This window comes from Humulus lupulus, chromosome 2, assembly GCF_963169125.1.
Source record: "Humulus lupulus chromosome 2, drHumLupu1.1, whole genome shotgun sequence".
Classification (NCBI taxonomy): Eukaryota; Viridiplantae; Streptophyta; class Magnoliopsida; order Rosales; family Cannabaceae; genus Humulus; species Humulus lupulus.
Genome location: NC_084794.1, coordinates 192,667,832 through 192,674,988, shown reverse-complemented (window position 1 = coordinate 192,674,988; position 7,157 = coordinate 192,667,832). Strand labels below are relative to the sequence as shown.

At 41.4% G+C, this 7,157-nt stretch overlaps 1 non-coding gene across 1 annotated transcript; it reads left to right on the top strand.

Moving 5' to 3' along the window:
• Positions 1–6,801: 6,801 nt before the first annotated feature.
• On the top strand, positions 6,802–6,908 carry LOC133820435 (small nucleolar RNA R71). The gene has a single exon (XR_009886845.1). It is a non-coding gene; the product is annotated as a small nucleolar RNA R71 (small nucleolar RNA).
• The last annotated feature ends 249 nt before the right edge of the window (positions 6,909–7,157 follow it).

The window sequence follows — 7,157 nt, the reverse complement described above, 5'->3', positions numbered from 1 at the left end:
CATAGTTAGGCATTTACTCAAGTGCCTCTACAAGTGGGATGTTTATATGCAACTGCTTTAATATATCTAAAAATTTCTTGAATTGAGAATACAACTCTTGCTTCTGAAAACATTGAGGAAATTGAAGTGGTTGCTTTGAAATTAAGCTGTTTGGGCGACTATGCTGCGGCATCCCTGCAGCATTCTAGGCAGAGGCAGATTTTTGTAAACTAGGAATTTTATATTCTTTTTGGATTTCCTTGTTTATTTGAATTGAAGAGGGCTCACCCTTATGCCCAGAATTTGTCTTGCTATTTTCCAACTCTTTCCCACTTCTCAAAGTGACGACTTTACAATGTTCCTTGCCCACAATTCTTGGATTCTCAGTGTTGAATCTCAAATTGTTCAACGACACGGAGTCAGATAAACGATATAAAATGAGATGAAAACAAGAAGAAATTCAAATGGAAAAGTAAACGACACAAACGATTTACAGTGGTTCAACCCCGATTGGATGGTAATGACCTACGTCCACTTAGTGTTCTTATTGATGTTGAATCCCAACACTGTGATCGATGAACTAGGGTTCACGAGTTTCACAAGCCTTGGGAAGATTACAACTTCAGTGAATAATCACACTATATTCTTCTCTCAGAGTACAAAGATCAAAAGTCCAAAAGTCCCTTCCTTGAGCCCTTTAATTCTTATTTATAGGCTCAAGAAGAGGACATGGGCAGATGGGCCTCAATTATCATTAAGATTCACATATCTAGTTAATAAAGGAAATTACAATTAATGCAAATATTATAAGATTGCACATCAAAAAGGAAGAAAATGAAGGTATGTAGCCAGACTGGTCGCACCTAAGCGTGGTGCTTGATAAATCAATGACTTTCTGGTCGATGGTTGAATAGGATTCTTTCACTTAAAATTGTCGCATGCCCGCCACGTGTAGGTCAATCTTGCCACATCACCAGGAGCCGTTTTTGGGTAAACATTTGCCCCCCGAGTTTATTTTACTACGACCAGCATAAAGTAAACTTAGACAACCAACCTTTCGTATGCCTTGTCAAATCTGTTAGAGCCGTCCATGCCTTCTCGAAAAGGGCAACCAATCATACCATTGTGATTTCCCAAAATGTGGTTTGACGGCTATCACATTTTCCCATGCCTCATAAAATAACCTCTCATCATTACCTTGGTAACCGTACTACGACCAATATAAATAACCCCTCAAAATCATTTTTTACCTTTTACTTTTCACTTTCTCCTCAAGAACACTGAAGAACAGAGCATAAAAACCCAGAAATTCTAACGATATTGACTACTCATAGAATTTATGCCCAGCCACTTAGCATTTCAGAAATTTTCTCCAATCTTTATCCAAGTAAGTTTATCGACCTTTTCAGTTGTTGAGATGCCATGCAACATCTGTTTTATTCCTGTTTAGGACTTTGAGTTTTTTAATGTTCTTGAAAAACCGATTTGGGGTAAATGGGTACGTAGGTCTGAGCATGATAGGATAAGGAAATAACAGTGCATGAGACTTAGGAATCATTTTGGGCGTGAGGATCATCAATTTAGGGCGCAAAATCGAAGTAAAAATTCTATTTTTAAGCATGTAGAAAAAACTAGTTTTTTCCCGCCCCAACACAGAGTCGAAAAGTTTTTTTCAGAATAACTTTTCACTTCTGCTTTTTAATCTGTTTTCCAAATTGTTCGCATACAATTTTAGTGTTTATGTTAGAATGTTGCTGGTCGTATAAAAGCTTAACTTTTATACCCGAACAACGTTATTCCAACTTTACCACCTTCTTGGTCTTTTGGCCGCAGATTCTCATCTCCCCTTCTCTAATCGCAGATTTTCATGCATGACCCGTGGGGAGGTGAGAGGTCGATTGACGACGATTTGCTCGCCCAGCTGCTAGAAGATCAAGAACAGTCGTCGTTACTAATCCCAGAAATTCCTTTTTCTCATAACCCTTCTAATAGACCTTCGACCAGTCCATCGAATATGGGTCGAGTAAAATCCACACGAGATCAACTATCTGTTTGATCTCAAGTCCAATCCCAATCACAACTACACGGGGTTCTTCCATTTGTACCACCAGGAATCTACTCGCACCTTCCTGGGTGAGATCACCCAAAAGTCCAACGTGGGAAAGTACTTCCAGGAGTACTTTTTAACAACAGACCTGATCGCCAACAATCTGGCCTTCACAGAAGGAGGTAAATCATTTATTCCTTGGTTGTTCAATTTCCTTTAGCTTTTCTGGACATCCCTTATTACTTTTATGCCATTCAGGTCCATGGCACTGACCATCTCCTACTCCAAAGATGGAGATACGAGCAGCATCTTTGGCCAGCATGACCAGCATAGAAAAAAGAGTCAAAGAGCTTGCACAGAGGCCAATCTAAGGATGGTCGGCCTTTTGGCACCTCACTAGGATGTGAGGGAATCAACAGCGGGGAGTGCCACTGGTGGAGAAGTCCCCGAGCAACACCAAGATGTGTCACAACCCCCGAGAAGGAGGGCAACGGGAGTGACCATCAGGGAACCCTCCAGCGCCCCGCGAACAGCCGCTGCTCCGACTCCTTCAGGAAAGGGCAAAAAGAAAGTTTCTGAACATCCCGAGCCCATTCTTGAGTCTTCAGATGAGAATGGTACTGACTTCTCACTCTTAGACAGCTTGCCCATTCCCTATCATTTATTTGACGGGGATGACAACTTTAAATACACGCCTAATTTAAATTCAGACTTCTTCAAGCCAGAGAGTGAGTGTAGCAGTAGTACAGTAAATAATGTAGTGACCAGTAGTTGTAGCTCGGGTATTTTACATATAATTTTTTTTCTTTCATTTCTTTGATTTAGCCAACACTTATAATTATATTGTCTGATTGTTCATATGCTTCGTTCCTTGCAGACATACCTGCCGAGAGAGCTTTCAACCTGTACACCAATCCTACCACCACCACTCCTGCGAGCAGGAAAAAATCGAACAGGCGCCAGCCAGGAGAGGGCTGCAGTGACCCATCTGCAAAGAGGGCTCGAACGGAAGACCCTCCTCCACCAAATCCTACCAAAGAGACAACTCCCCCTCCAGGGCATGCTGACCAGACTCCTCCAGCAACAACCGACCAGAATCCTCCAGCTTCTGCCAACCCAAGTCCTGCTACCCAACCAGATAAAATTCTGGTCGAAGCGATCTTGAACTTCGCTTGCCCTTTGGCCATTGATAGGCTGAAGTAATTGTCTAGACACCGCTGTAGTTTGGAATCCTTCAGCAACGCCCCTACCATGCCGGTCGACCAACTCCTCAGCCGCGGGCTGAACGAACTACTCACTGTAAGCTGGGGCTTCCATTATGGTTTAATTGTTCATCTCTCCAATGGATACTAACAGCCTTTTACTTTTATTTTCTGATCGCAGGGGATATCGACCGTGAGCACCAGTTGGTGCCGCTCAGAGGAGGTGGTCGCCAAGCAGGCTGAAGAGATCAAGGCGGCTGAGGAGAGGCTGGTCGAGCAGCACAAGGTGGTTGAGGCCAAGCATGCTGAAGAGTTGCGAGCAGCTGAGGCTAAGATCGCCAAGCTTGAGGAGGAATTGAAAAAGAAGAAGGAGGACTCTGTTGCCAAAATTACTGCCTCCAAAGATAAGTACAAGGAAGCCTCGCTGATAAACTACCGAGAAGCCCACAAACTTCAATCGGAGTTGGAGATCAGCTGCAAGGAGGTTGCTGACCTTGAGGAGGCCAATGCGCGCAACCTGGAGAAGTACAAAGGAGCAGTGTTCCAGTGCTTCTACATGTTCTGGAAAAGCAATCCCAAGGCTGACTTTACTTATCTACCTGGCCCAATAAGGGAGGCTGAGTTGGCGAGGTGTGCTGCCCGCCTGGAACAGGAAGAGAAGGCTCAAGGATCCCCCGAGATATCCTTGGCAACAGGCATTGAGGGTGTCAATGAAGATGCTGGGGCCACAGTCGACCTACAGCCTCAAGAGCCTCGGCGAAATCCTCCGGCTGCTTCATAATTTTATCTGCTTTTTCTTTTAATTTTAACTTGTAGTTTAAGAGACACGAACTACGGTTTGTGATGTCGATACAATTTATATTTTTATTGCTGAACGGGCAGCTTTTCTTTTTAACAGACAACTACATCCGAGCAGTAATTTCTCGCGGTGTAAAGGATTTCTCTTTTGATATTATAACATTTTTATTTTAACATATGTTCGCATGACCGAACTTAGCATAGCACTTTGGTTTGATTTAACAAAATTTAAACAAAATTTTGAAAAATACTCTAAGTATCGTAGCATGCTTTTACTTATTTTGCTTGTGTGTTTACATACATGTTGATATGCTTTGCTTACTATATACCTTATATGCCCCCCAAGTGATTGGGGAGCTTTAGGTCCTCGTTCACTTGCCTTGACCAAGACCTATTCAAACATTACTGCTCGTAATAGAGATTTAAAATGATTATATAGCAAAACAACACACGTAATGAGTAAACACTTGTAATAAATACAATAATTGGCAAGATTGACTGGCTGCGCACAGTCCTTTTTATTTCTCATAATAAATGGACAATCGTGTCTGTACATGTGATCAAAATATGATCTTACACTTATAAGCGATCAGTCACATGGTTGGCTAACCCTTGTTCATAAACTTGTAAAAAGTAAAATTTAATACAAGTCAATTCTTTAAGAAGAATTATTTATTGATAGTACTTGCACAGGTGTTCTCCATTCCAATAGCGAGGAATGAGATCCCCATTTAAGCGAGCAAGTTTATAAGTGCCTGGATGGAGGATTTCTTTGATTTGGTATGGTCATTCCCAGTTAGGTCCAAGTACTCCAGCAGATTGATCGCGAGTGTTAAGGAAAACTCTTCTAAGTACCAGATTTCCTACATTAAATTTTCTTTCATGTACTTTAGAGTTGAAATACCAGGCGACCTTTTGTTGGTAAGCAACCACTCAGAGTTGGGCTTGCTCACGCCTTTCATCGACCAAATCCAAAGATTCCATTAACAACTGGCTATTAGTGTCTTGATCGTATGCCATCCATTGATGTGATGGTGGATTTAATTCAAAAGACAACATAGCCTCATATCCATAAGCCAAGGAAAATGGAGTATGACCTATTGTTGTTCGATGCAACGTTCTATACGACTAGAGGACTTCAAGCAACTGCTTTGGCCATGCCCCTTTTGCTTCTTCAAGCCTTTTCTTCAGAGTATCCTTTAGTGTCTTATTGACAGCTTCGACTTGTCTGTTTGCCTGCGGATGAGCTACTGAAGAAAAGCTTTTGATAATTCCATGTCATTCGCAAAAATTCGTGAACAGATCACTATCAAACTGCATGTCGTTGTCTGAGACAATTTTTCTTGGCAATCCATAGCAACACACTATGTTCTTGACCACAAAATCCAGTACTTTCTTAGTCGTTATGTAAGCACCAAAATGTTGACTCTCAAATTGTTCAACGACACAGAGTCAGATAAACGATATAAAATGAGATGAAAACAAGAAGAAATTCAAATGGAAAAGTAAACGATACAAATGATTTATAGTGGTTCGGCCCTGATTAGATGGTAATGACCTACGTCCACTTAGTGTTCTTATTGATGTTAAATCCCAACACTGTGATTGATGAACTAGGGTTCACGAGTTTCACAAGCCTTGGGAAGATTACAAGTTCGGTTAATAATCACACTATATTCTTCTCTCAGAGTACAAAGATCAAAAGTTCAAAAGTCCCTTCCTTGGGCCCTTTGATTCTTATTTATAGGCTCAAGAAGATTACATGGGCCGATAGGCCTCAATTATCATTAAGATTCATGTATCTAGTTAATAAAGGAAATTACAATTAATGCAAATATTATAAGATTGCACATCAAAAAGGAAGTAAACGAAGGTATGCGACCAGACTAGTCGCACCTAAGCGTGGTGCTTGATAAATTAATAACTTTCTGGTCGATGGTCGAACAAGATTCTTTCACTTAAAATCGCCGCGTGCCCGCCACGTGTAGGTCAATCTTGCCACGTCACCAGGAGTCATTTTTGGGTAAACACTCAGTATCACTTGGCAATGCACCATGGGGCCTATTTCTAAGCTCATTATCTAGTTCCCAACTTAATTTTCTAAGTTCCTAAATGATGTCTCTTGACTTTGAATCATGGCTTCATTCTTCACTATATACTCTTTCAACATATTCTCCAGAGAGTTAGATTGTGTTGCTTGTTGTTGTTGCCTTTGTTGTGGTGCTTGTGGAGAATAGCCAAGTGGAAAATTTATCTAGGAGGCATATATGAAATGCTAGGGCCAACCCCTATTACCTCAAGAAAAGTTGGGTTGTTGCCTCCATGATGGATTGTAGGAATTAGAATAAGGACCATTCCTATTTTGATTCCCCATGTAACACACAGCTGCTATATTGGAAGGACAGTTGTCAAAAAGTATGACCATCACCACAATACACACAAGAAATGTTCTCCTTTTGCCCCATTTGTGTCCCCAGAGGCTGCCCCATTGACTAATTCATCCCCATGTTCATCATCTTTAGCATATTCGATATAGAGGAAACTTGGGCTGTCATAGAAGTGAGTGCATCTACATCATGAATGCCAACCACCTTTCTTCCTGTAGAAACTTTAGTGGTGGGCCACTCATAGTTATTGTTGGATATCCTCTCAAGGGTTTCATATGCCTCATTATAGGAATTAGCAAGAAGAGCCCCATTCACTGAAGCGTCAACCACCATTCTAGTGTGAGCGTTTAGACCATTATAGAAGGTCTCCCTCTGGATGCAATGAGGAATGCCATGATGAGGGCATTTTTGCAACAACTCCTTGAACCACACCCATGCCTCGTATAAAGATTCTTCATCAAGTTTTTGAAATAAAGTAATCTCATTACGGAGCTTTGCATTGTTAGTGGGAGGAAAGTACTTCATCAAAAACCACTCAGCCAACTCTTGCCAAGTCATCATGGAAAAGATTTCAACCAAGCTCTCACTCTATCTCTCAAGTAGTATGGAAACAACTTCAGTCTTAAGGCATCCTCTATAACTCTGGGCAGCTTGAAAGAATCACTAACTTTAATGAACAATCGAAGATGAAGGTGAGGATCTTCTGTTGGCATCCCACTGAAATAGCCCACAGTTTGAAGCATT